The 12,921-nt window shown below is 41.9% G+C and overlaps 1 long non-coding RNA gene across 1 annotated transcript in view; it reads left to right on the plus strand.

The window, feature by feature from the left end:
* The first annotated feature begins 3,235 nt into the window (after positions 1-3,235).
* LOC117197350 (uncharacterized) overlaps positions 3,236-12,921 on the plus strand; it is a 10,658-nt gene continuing 972 nt past the window's right edge. Inside the window, exon 1 of the long non-coding RNA XR_004477926.2 lies at positions 3,236-3,419. This is a non-coding gene — a long non-coding RNA (uncharacterized LOC117197350). The remainder of the gene's footprint in view (positions 3,420-12,921) is intronic.

Genomic DNA, 12,921 nt, shown 5'->3' on the forward strand with positions numbered 1-12,921 from the left:
GATTTCAGAAACGGAGTAAAAGCAGAAGCCCAGGCTAGAGAAGAAATGGTGCTCCCTTTTTCCTGGGTACTTATAGAAGAGCCTCTGGGTTGTAATATTTTATAAGATACTGCGAAGACACTGGTATTAAAAAATTTCCCCTGAGATGTAGACCAATTTACTCTTCTTGCTGCTTTGGTTCCACAGCCCTCAACCCTAACCCTCACCAGCTCTAATGTTAACCAATTCCTTTGCTAGATGAAGGACAAAGGCCAGTTTTCAAGAAATGCCAAATATTCCATTCCCATCAGGCTTTAAAAATGTTTCTTATACTCCAACACTGTAAACACCAATTGAGTTATCCATAAGGCCTCCCAGCTAAGATCAGTTGTTCCTGGCCCTAGCTGTTCATCACTTGTGGTGCTTTGTAAAAACACACATGCTCAATCTCCTGAAGTTGAACTTAGGTATACCCTCAACACATCAATTTCTCTCCTAGGGAAATACCCATGAGAAATGCAAAATCTGCCAAAAGACATAGAAGAATTTCATGGCAGCACTATTTGTAATAGTTCACAAGGGACCACCCAAGTGCCCAGCCACAGTTGCATGAATAAATAAACTGCAGCATATTCATACAGTGGAACAGTAGACAGCACCGAAAAGGGATGACCTTACACTACACACAGCATCATGGATGAATCTCATAAACACAAAGTAGAGCAAAATAAGCCAGATTCTAAAGAACACATACTGCATGATTCCATTTGGGTTTTATACTAAAAATCAAGAAAAAGTAATGCATGTGTTAGAAATCAGGATAGCGGTTATGCTTTGGAAGGGGACAGACTAGAAGGGGACACAAGGGCTGTTGGGGGACTTCTCGGTGCTAATTACGTGAGTGTGTTCACTTTGTAAAAAGTCATCAAGCTGTGTATGTATGACCTGTACACCTTTCTGTATGATGTTTTATTTCCATAAGATATTTTTAAAAGATACATCTGCCTAAATTTCGTCCTTATTTATTCTGATTCAGTAGATCTGGGGGAAGGTCCAATTATCAGTATTTTTTTAAAGCCCCACAGATGAATCTAATGCACATCCAGATTCAGGAACCAGTGACTAGGATCACCTAGTCTAGATTTCCCTTGTTTGCATATTAAAAGAGCTTATTCATTGTTTTTCTTTTCTTTTTTTCCCCCTACAAATAGGAGTAAAATAGCCCCCACCATCATGTGCACCCAGATGTTTCCATGCTACTGAAACGCATGAAGGTTGAAAGGCATTCCTTTCACTTCTCCAGGTCAGTTGCTCATAAGCAAAAGTATTTGTACTCTGGGGTTTCAAGAATCCCTCACAGAATCTATTTATTCAATCAGCCAACAAGCATTTATTCAACACCCATAATAATGAAAGCGAACAATTGCTAACCCTTATTAATCACTTCCTTGGGCCGGGCATGATCTTATGTCCTTCGCATATGGTCTTTAATTTAAATAATATAGTAAATAACTAAATTAAATAATTTAAGTAATAATTAAATTAAACAATATAGTAAAGGAGTTAAGTGCACAGACTCAGGAGCCAGGCTACCAGTGTTGAAACTCTAGCTTCAGCTAACTCAGTGGTGTGACTTTGGGAAAGTTACTTTGCCTATCTGTGACTCAGTTTCCTCATCTGTAAATGGGGAATAAAAATAATACTAATTCCTGAAACCAGGATGAGGAGTAAATGATGTTTGGCACCTGTAAATGCCACTTACTATATACAGAAAATGCTACATAGGCATTAGCTCTTATTTTTCACAAAAGTCCTATGAAACAGCTACTATAATAATGCTAAATTCGTACGTGAGGAAACCACACTTAGAGAGGTTCCATGACTGGTCCAAATTCACACAGCTAATAAATAGCAAAATCAAGATTCCAAGCCGAGTTGCTTGACCTCAATGCTCAGATATTTTGCTATCATGCTCTCTCTTTTTCACTGACATATTTCTCTCTCAGTTGTGTTTTTGTGGACACAGGGATTACATATCTGAAGAGAAGCCTCTTTTAAAGAGCTCTTTCAAGAGGCTGGAAAGTTGGAGTATTTCATGAGCCAGCTCAAAATGACAAGACATGCCCCCTGCAAGTGCGGAAGTGAGCCCTTGCCCATTAAGTTTCATTTTCCAAGGAAGAATGAATTTGGGTAACCTTTCTCCCTCCCTGAAGTTAAAAATACCTTTTAAAAATGAGTTTGTCATGTCTTGTTGCATAACACTGAGCAGTATTTATAGAATGTGGAAATGAATGTGAAAACTTGTATTTTGATGCATGGCATATTTGAAGTGGTGTTTTCATTAATATCTCTGACTTGAATTTTTCCTTCCAAGTTATTGGGGTGTTTATTAAACTTTTAAAGTAATTTTTCTGTCTCAGAATGGGGCACAGAAAGATAGAAACTGGGAAGAAGCACACTTTTAGACACCAACATTGTCAAGGACTGAAAAATCAGTTGCATATATTTTACCTGTCAGCCTGAGCTCTGCCTTTCCCTAACTGAGAGTATGGGGTACTTTGTCCCCTAATATTGAATACTATTCATTAGAGAGTTAAAAATTGTGGTTTTCTTGAGTTAATTTTAAATAAAATGCGTCACTGAAACAATATCTCAGTAAAAAATTTAGGTACCAGCATTTAACGGAAAAAACTGTGATTTTTTAACCTAAGATTTGTATTACATTGATTCCCAAATAATGAGGTTGGCAAACCTATTATGACTCTCTCTCCCCACACGAATAAAAGTGCTGCTATCGTTCTGTTGGTTTTTAAAGGATGGCTGCAACTACCCTGAAATGTATTTCCAAGTTTTGCCAAGTACTAACGTGACTGATTTTATTTCTTTTATTAGATACTTAAGTTTCCCTTTCTTTTTTGTATGTTGCTTAAAAACAAATCTGCTTTTACAGGCCTCCTGCCACCTAAAAGACTCCTTGTTCAGCACAGAGAAGATTTCTTGCTGATCAGATCCTCCCCATTCTTCTCTTTAAGCAAACACTAAAAGCTTTCAGCAGCTGCCGGAGATACCACCTTAAAAACCCTTAAGGCAGTTTGAAAGGCCTCCAAAAAAGCATGACATTCAATCAAAGTTCAGTAAGGAAAGTTTTAATGAATAAACTTAGTAAATTAGAAAGCACTGCAGCAGGGTGATTAACTCTCATTTGTGCATTAGTGTTGAAATTAATTAAAATGTTTAAGCCATAGGAGGCTGGTTACCTCGTGAGGACCTGGCTCTGCCCTCAGAGTCAGTCTGGATCCAGGAGTGATTCATCTTACACAGATGAGAGGGGGTTAAAAAGAAAAGAACAGTCAGGACAAATGTGTTTTCAATGGTGCTTAACAGCAGGGAGACCATTGAGACTTCAGAGCAGTGCTACTGGAGTGTGACATCATAATACGGTATGTACATGTGGAGTGGAGTGAAGAGGGCTTTGCACACACAGGCCTTTCCACTCTTTTGGATTGGGTGCCGCGTATATTAATTTCTCTGCCAGGTGGAATGCTGCAGTCTGCTCTCTTCAAGACCACTCACAAATTACCTGTTTCCCTGACTCTTTTTAAACCTGCTTGCCACTGTTAACATTCACCCTTGGGAGTCCCCCGCAGTGCAGTGAGGGAAAATGTGGGCTAGGCACCCTGGTGGATTTCCCTAAGATCAACTCCATAGGATGTATGAAAATATAATTGCCTCAAACTCTCAGACACATAACAATGGATTTATTATTCAACTCCCTTGACAATGTGCAGAGCAGAAACCATCTTTTGAAGAAACCCAAAATATTCCATTCCCATTAGGTTTTTAAATATCTCATAAGCTCAATTTCTTTCCAGAACTATGGGTCTGTGGATCTTCTTATAGAAACCCATTACTGTGTAGCTGTTTAACAAATCTGTGCCTGCTTAAAATTATAAATGACAGCATATTTCATAAAGAGAAAAGTCCTTTTCGACAGGAAAACAATCTCAGTTGGTTCTCCTTGGATAACAAACAGGCTTGTGTCAGGCCTGGCACCATAGCTGTTTCCAAAAAGCGTAGAAGTGGACTGCTATTTCTAGTTCAGGGGTCCTAATTAAGGGGTGTGCAGAAATTAGTGACTTCCTGCAAATCCAAATTATTTCCACCTGAAGAAAACTGTCATGATTTGCTATGGATCTACATTCATAAATTTAAAAACTGTCTGTCTTCCTTGTTTTTTGCTCTAAAGATTTCTTGTCAGACACAATGTCAGAGGTCACTGTCAGAGTGTCCCTTTGGTACCCATTAACTATAACCAGCAAACTTGTTCACTATTGATCCACTATGTCTAAGTACCTATTATGGTGGCTATAAAAGGTAGCTTCGCATCTTTCTAAACAGATAATTCATAAAAGCCAAGTGGTCATGGCTTGTGATATATTATTCTTTCACTGTAACTGTGACTGAATGAAAGAGAGGGAGGAAGAGGAGGGGCAACTAAGGGTCACGCGCGTTAGACTAGAGAGGTAGAAAGTTGTGTGTCGATCGGACACATTAACATCCATATAACTAATAAAAGGCATTAATAACATTTGTTCATGACCTCATTATCGATTCATTCCACTCAGAAGCAGAGGCTCCTAGAGAGAGTGCAGACAGAGTTGAGTTTTTACCACCAAAGTTCAGCTGAGGTTGACTTTAACATGGAAGTCAACTAAAGACAGTAAAATATACGCTGGCAGCAACACCCTGGGCCCTGGGATTGATGCATTTTGCGGGTAATGCATCATTTGGGGGCAGAGCAAATGTTTGGGGAACAGAAACCTCAAATACGAAGTGTTAAGGATCTGCCAGGCTGATGGGTTCAGAACATCCCCGCGTTCATTGGGGATCGTTTGATTCATCATCTTTGCTGTTTCGTATTGAACGTTCAGCAAGCACTGCAGAGACCATTGCGGATGTTCCCACGTTCCCATCCTGAAGGAAAGCATCTCATTAGGAGAACAATCAGGATCTAATGAGTAAGCCTTGCTCACAAGTTAACTGACATTGGGCTCATTTAATGCCGTTTACAGTCTTCTACCCATTGGAGAACCTGGAGGTGGTGTGCTTTTCTCAAGACTACAGTTTGGAGGAAAGTAAATTGAGATAAATCATGGTGAGATGAGATAGTTAAAATGTCATGCTCCATAAGTTTGAATGCATCCTTCAAGTTCTGAACAGTAAAATGCAACTGAACACTGAAACAAGGGAAACAAAGAAAAATCAGATAACTAACAATACAAATCCTCCTTCTTTGACAAGGATGCTTCATGGGGAGAACCAGACAGCACCTTTTCAGAACCATCCCTGAACAGACACCCGGGGACGTGCATGCGCAAAGCCACACTCCCTCCTGATTTTACTTTCCTTTTACTATTTTACATATTATGGTTGAGGGGATGATGCATCAAAATTGCAAGGTTTCAGAGACAAGCAATCAACCACTAGCTGTATTTCTGCTGACAGATGTTAGCTGAGGGAAAGTCCCTCGGCTGGCTAGGCAAATTACAGATTGTCCCCAGTAAGTGTGGGGACAACGCCGCTAACGAGGATGTGTTTGAGAGTCAGAATAGGCCATCTTAGCTTCAAGAAAAGGCTGAAGAAAGGTTCAGGCGTGGGCATGGGCGGATGTGAGAGCTGTGGAATTGCTTCTCTGATTTCTCCTTACAGAGCCCCATTCATTTCAAGTATCTACTGACTCTAAAACTCTTGAAGTTAAAACATCCTAAAAGAAACCCAAGGATGACCTATTTCCTGGAAGCAACCAATTTAAGTTAATAATCTGACCCCGGGAAAAGCTTTTCTTCTTTATGCGAAACCCCAGTCATTGGGACAACCAATGTCTTGAGGGAATTCCACTCTGATATCTGTGGTTCTTAAACTTTTTTGTGGATCAGAAACCCTTTTGAGAATATAACAAAAACTATGATCTCTCTCTTGATAAAAATGTTCACATGCACACAATTTTGCATCTGTTTTAGGGATTCATAGCATCACTAGGTTGCTGTGGGTTAAGAACCCGTATTTTAAATAGGTTTTTTTTTTAAAAACAGATGAGCATTGATAGAATCTGCCCTTTCCTCTTCAATTCAATAAGGAAAAAATGAAGCTTAGAGATGAGCCAGCCATTGTAAACTTCAGACTCCAAATAATACTGTCCTTAATAATAATAATATTCACGTGTCATGTTAGTGGTCTCTACGGACATCTCTATTCTTCATAATAATTCTTATTTTTATTTAATGTTTGGAGATGTAAAGAGTGACTACTGTTACAAAATGTGACCTCTGTGAGGTTTACAACCTACTGAATCAGATGAGATATGAAAGTGTCCAATATAATGCATGACTTAAAGCTATGTTTTTTAAACTTTAATAAGAAATGTCTGACTCTTAGGTCACTGTTTCTAAAGCCTGGCAGACAGAAACATGTCTCTTACAAGGGTCTAATCCATATAGCAAGCAGAGGTCCAGCAGGGAGAAATAGTGCCTTTCCCCTTTGTCTCATGCAAACCTGAACCTTTAATTTACTGTGAATAAACTTCAGCTCCAGCAACATTTTAATAACTATAACTCATCTCATTTTTTCCCCCCGAAGGTTACTCAGGCATTGTGGTGAATGGCAGGATGCAGAGATAAACAAATCACCATCTTTGTCCTCGGGAGGCTTACAGTCTTATGAGATGACAGATGTGTGTATGCACTCAAGCGGCCAATGAAGTGGCTTAGACAGCATCCATTGCCTTCTTCCTCCTTCCTGGCAGAACTCCATCTTTATTCAGGTACCCACCCCTCCTCTACATAAGCTATGTGACTTAGGGGACGCTGATTCATAGTGGGCTAAACCAATCATGGGACTCCTACACACGTACTTGTCTGATTCACTCAGGTATCCTAGCTTCAGCCAATTAGTATTCCACATTCCCCGGCTGGTGGTAAATTGGTCCAAGGATGCGCATGCGACCTAAATTGACCTCATCATACCGAAGGGAAAGACAACCAAGGAGAAGGTTCTCTCTCTTCCGCTCTAGCTGTGTTGCCCCAACTGCTGTTAGCAGCCCTCTTAGCTGCCTTTGGGGAAGTTAGCCTGAGGATGAAGTTAATGGCAGATCTGAGAAAATTACAGAGAACCAAAGAATAAACACTGATTGAATCACATCTGAAGCCCACTATACGTACAAATGGCCTTTATGTGAGATAGGTTTACTAGTTCCTTTTTGTTTATTCTCATTTGAGTAGGGATTTATGTCCTATGCAGCCCCAAAACTTCCTGTCACCCGTATCATTACAGCCCAGAGTGATGGTCCCCCTGGTTTGCTATGGGAGTCTTCAGAGGAGCACAGAGGATGGACACAATCATGCTGGTGGGAACTTTCCAGAGAGGGGATGGCTGAGCTGAGTTTTGAAGGTTGAATAGGCGTTAGCTAGACAGATATAGAAGGGAAGGGGGGTGTACAAAGAACAAGTGAACAGAGGTGTGTCAGTGCCTTTAAGGGTGTTGGGAGAGTTGTACGACCAACAAGCATGAAGAGAGCATGGGAGGACGTTGAAGAGAGCATGGGAGGATATTCTGGTAGATGAGACAGAGCGGGTAGGCAAGGGCCAGATCATGAAGGGTCTTGCACTCCATGTGAATGTGGATTTTCTAGTGAAGGTAATTGGGAGCCATCGAAGGATGTTAAGCTCCAAAGTGGCATGGTTAGTTTTGCATTTTAGACACAGCACTGGTGGCCAGTGTGGATGGTGACTTGGAGAGGACAGCTCTGGGAATGGGCAGATTAGTTCAAGAGTCTCTGTTTTGCTGGAACTCTCAGGCATCCTTTCCTGGCCGGAGGCAACATGGGTCCTTTCTGGATGATTCAGGGAAGGTACCTGTGAAGACTGGAACAGAGCCATCACTGCTGCTCAAAATCTGTAAAAAGATTCAGGTCAGTGAACATTTGCTGAGTGCTAAGACTCAGAACACTGCACAGCAGCTGGGAAAGAGCCCCTTACTGTGTGGCCTTAAGCTAGCTGCTTCACCTACCTGAGATGCCATTTCCTTGTCTATAAAATGAGGATCCTATGCCTACCTTTCACTGTTTAGGTGGGTTAAATAACACTTATAAGCATTTAGCACTAGAGACTAGATTAATGACCCACTGGCTGACTAGGTGACTAGATGACGTGAATAAATAGTTTTCCCCATTTATACTAAATATGTGATGCTAGATTTGAAAATGGCAGGCCCAGTACTGTGGGAGAAGTTACCACGAGATGAGCAAGTGAGCCGTGCTACCTTCTGGGGTAAGTTTAATTCCTGTGGAATTCTTTTAAATGAGGGTGGATCTGCCCTCAGGGATTGCAGAAGCTCCTGCTCAGTCATTAATTAAAACAACATGCTTCAGAGCCCTGCGAATGTGTACCTTCCCATTCCTGGGGCTCAAAAGGAAGTGACGCTGTAAATTGCTTTGGAATGAATTGATTTGGGGTTTTGCATATTACCCACAGAGGATTCGAGAGACTAGGTTTTAGCCCAAGTGCAGAGGATGCTGACCAGCTGGTTTGTACAACCTACAGGCAAGGTAACTCTGCTCCTTTCCACGATGTGGATCTTTGGGCCCCCCCCCCCAAAATTGATGGTGATTATTCAGGTGTGGTAGGGCAGAAGGAAAGGCTGAGGTGGGACAGTGGGGAGCTGATGTCAACCTGCAGACATTTGCACTTCACCCAAAAACTTGGAGGTACAAAGTGCAATCATTTAGAGCTTTGTCACTAGAGACATTTGGGTTTGAGTTCTGACTTGCTCACTTACTAGCTGTGTGACCTTGGGCAAGGGACCTAACCTCTCCGAGCTGCAGTTTTTTTCATTTATAAAAATGGGATATGCCTACCCCAACCCTATAAAGTGGGAGTACACCTGCTCCTAGAATTGTTATGAGGGTTAAATAAAACAAATATGAAAAATATGTATTCAGCATGGTATATGACATATGGTTAATAAACAGAAGCTATTATTATTTTTATTTGTAATGGACATCTGTTATTTTTTGTCTATCCATCAAATAGTTGCCCTTCCTATCAGCACCCTGATTTCCTTTAGGGGAATTACCTTTCCTGATTTGGCATAGTCTTGGTACCCTCTAGTGTGCTGTCATTTTAGAAGTTGAAGGGGTCCTGGAGGGTCTGCCTACCCCATCTTTCCTTCCATCACCTAGTAAAACCCTGTGGTGAGCATGTGACTTGAGCTCAGCCAATCAGAATCTCTCTCCTGGGATTTTTTTTTTTTTTTTTTTTTTTTTTTTTTTTGCGGTACGCGGGCCTGTCACTGTTGTGGCCTCTCCCGTTGCGGAGCACAGGCTCCGGACGCGCAGGCCCAGCGGCCATGGCTCACGGGCCCAGCCGCTCCGCGGCATGTGGAATCTTCCCGGATGGGGGCACGAACCCATGTCCCCTGCATCGGCAGGCGGACTCTCAACCACTGAGCCACCAGGGAAGCCCCCTCCTGGGATTTTTTTAATCATAGTGAAACAAAGGTAGAAGAAACAGTGGGGCAATGCTCAAAGAACACTGCCTTCCCTCCCCTCCTGTTGGTGACCTGGAAATCATTTACAGGAATGATTAATTTCTGTAACGTTTCCTTTTGCTTAAGCTGCCAGAATTCATTTCTGTTGCTTACAACCAAAGAATTTAAACATCATTACTTCCTGTCTTTAGGAAACAAGTGATTCCCTTCACAGCCTGCTTCAACCCAGTGTGAACCCCACCGTTGCCCTACAGAGAATGTTCCTTAAACACAGTCCAAATTTTTATAGCTTCGTGCATATCTTCAAGACGTTCTTTCTTCTTGGTTGCCCATATTCATCTCCCGTTCTCCAAAAGCAAACTCTAACTCATTCTTCAAGCCCTGGTTCAAATGTCACTTAATTTGGGAAGTCTTCAATGACTGTTCTGACCCAGCAGTTACAAACGTAGTTAAGCCCCTCCACCTTTTTCATGCTTTCCTTGAGACTTTTACTACATTTGCCATGTTGTATTACAGTTAGGTTATTTGCCGCCATCTAGATCGTGTGGTCTTTGGGAAAGGGAACCAAGCCTTAGGCTTGTTCAGCTTTGTGTCTCTAGAATCTACCTGGTCCAGAGCAAGAACGTTTTTGTGGAATGAAAGGCATTTCTTACAAATAGACGAACCACGCAATTTTGTGGACAAGCTTTTATATTGGGGGCATGTCTAGATAACTTCGGAACAGTAGGCCAATTCTGCGGGCCACCCAGTTCTCCCAGTAGTGGTGGACAAATCCGTCCTTGTCTCAGTGATGCAAACTGACAATCTGGAGTGAGCCAAAATTTTTAAGATCATTGTCTCAGTCTATACTTTGAGAGTCACACAAGGAATCATAACAGGAACTACTAAGACATATGGCTCTGACCACACACCAAACACCAAACAAACAACTCATTTGATCCTCATAATACCCCTATAAAGTACATGCTGCTATTTTTCCCATTTCAAGATGAGGAAACTGAGGCACCATGAGATCAAGTTACCTGCCCACAGTTATATGGCTAACAAGTAAGAGAGCTGAGTTTCCTACCTAGGCTGTCCTCTTCATATGACTTGGACTTCTCTGGAGTCACTGAGGAATGAGCAGCCTCTCTGCTCATTCTGTCAGCACTCAGCCCTGTTTCACAACTTGGGGGTTAGAAGCAGGACAGGGGTGGCCATGTGTGGGGATCTGTCTCCTTTGTAAGAAGCATTGACAATGAGTGCAGAGCACAGACACAAAGGAGCTGAATATTTAGCTAAGCTCCAGTGGGGTAGTGATGAAGAGGGAGGGGAATCCTTCAGGGATATTTCAAAATACTAAGAGACCCGGAGATAACCCTTGTGCCAGCAGTAGTCACATTAGCCTTGGCTAAATTCACTGAGCTGGGTAGTTCAATGCTTAGGTTTTTAAGTCAAACAGTCCTGAATGTGTGACCTTGTGTGACTCAGTTTCCTCATCTGTAAAATGAAGCATGATAAAAGTCTCCATGTCATAGGATAGTTTTGGAAATTAAATGAGTTAATTATATGGGAATTACTTGATATATGTGGCATCTACTACGTGGTTATATTATATACATTTTAATACAAAGTCACTGCTTGTTATGGGAGATTTAGTGACCAGTGGCACTTTGGGTCTTTTAGGGAACAATGGGAGAAAAAGTAGGAGTGAGAAGAGAGTTTCCCAACCACTTTGTCAGGGAGAACATAGCCCTTAAGAATGAATGCCACTGCCTCCAAGTCCCACGGGCCACCCAGTTCTCTACAGGATTCCACTGGGTTAAGCACAAGATAGGGTGTGCGGTTTTCATGCCCAGTTATCAGGGCTGATGTCTCTGTAGGATTATTCTGTATGAGCAAACCCAACATCCTTTTTAGTACTTTTTTCCCTTTCAAATTTCCAAAAGGGAGAAAAAAACCTTCAATGATGACTTTGGTCAAAAAAGGCTTATTTTATTCCGAGTGCCTTCTTCCAAAGAGCTAATGATATTTCTCATAAATCCTGAGCATTCCATTGGCTGTGACAGCCAGCACTTGGGGAAAGTTAGCATCAGCTTTATCTGCAAGGAGGAGAAGTTAGGCATGATTTGCCCAGAGTCTGACAGAGTGCATGTGCCCTAGACCCTAGATTGGGGGAGGAAAGGGTCCAACTCACCAGTCCATTTAAGCTTCCAACTTTGCAGATTCCAGATTCAGAAACTTAAAGTCTTCAAATAGTTCCCACAGAAACCACACTTTTTCTCAAAGCTCTCCATGAGTTGCAGACCAAACAAACACATACAAATAAAGTGCATTTGCGTAATGTAAGAAATATATTCTCTTAATGCATCTGTCTCAGCTTTTAATTATCATAGTTTACATGACTCAAAATTAGACCCATTGTCCGACAGATCTTGGGGTTGAAAATTGAGGTGGAAGTGAGTATAAGCATATGAACACATTACTGAACTCCAGGTGTCCCAGGCACACTTAAAACATGGCAATAAGCCCTCTCCACTTAGGATTTGATAGGCTGCAAATAAATCTATTGCCATCCTCTGTCTTTTCTATTAGTGCTGACGTGTGAATGATATACTAAATAAAATTCTCAAAAGGCAAATCCCACAGCACGTGAGGACCTCTTGGGACTGTGTGTAGGTGTTGTCATTCCATGGCTGGCATCAGCGTGAACTCCCACCACTGGGATATGGAACAATTTGTAATGTAACAATTAACAGAAATATTGACTTAAGTATGCACTCGGCAGGGGGCTGGTAACCCCAGGAATCAACAGAAGGAACGGTACCGTGCCATGTACAGTATCCCGAGGGATTCAGAAGCAATTCAAATGACTAAAGAGCACGATGTGCCTTGAGAAGCAATCCCTGCCCTCCTTTATGTGACTCCTGGTTGAAGTTAAAAATGACACTTTCTCCTCTACCCAGCTTTTGAGCTACACTGAAGGGATGGGCTCTATAAAATCACAATCTCTAAAATGCAAGGAACCACAGGGCTTCCAGTTTCATAATTTTGCAGATTCTAATTAGGAAAATGTTCCACCCACCGGTCCTTCTCCTGAGGGTGCGAGGGAGACCAGGGACATCACAAAGCCGCATTTTGCATAGCCTGGATGATTGTAAACCTCCCTATCCGCCACCCCTCACCAACCCAAAAACCCCATCAGCTTACGTCCCACGCCCCATCTCAGTTCTCATATACTTTCATCTTGCCCTCAGGATCCCCTAAAGTAAATAAGATGTCCACCCAGATAATGGAAACCCCACCAGCTCTCAGTCAGTGCCTTTTCATGCCAATCTAACACATTTTATACAGTCGTTGTAGCTGCATCAATGAGTGCAGTTGGAGACGCCAATAGGGCTCCGCAGACATTAGCCGAGC

Source organism: Orcinus orca, chromosome 1 (genome assembly GCF_937001465.1).
Source record: "Orcinus orca chromosome 1, mOrcOrc1.1, whole genome shotgun sequence".
In the NCBI taxonomy this organism is placed as follows: Eukaryota; Metazoa; Chordata; class Mammalia; order Artiodactyla; family Delphinidae; genus Orcinus; species Orcinus orca.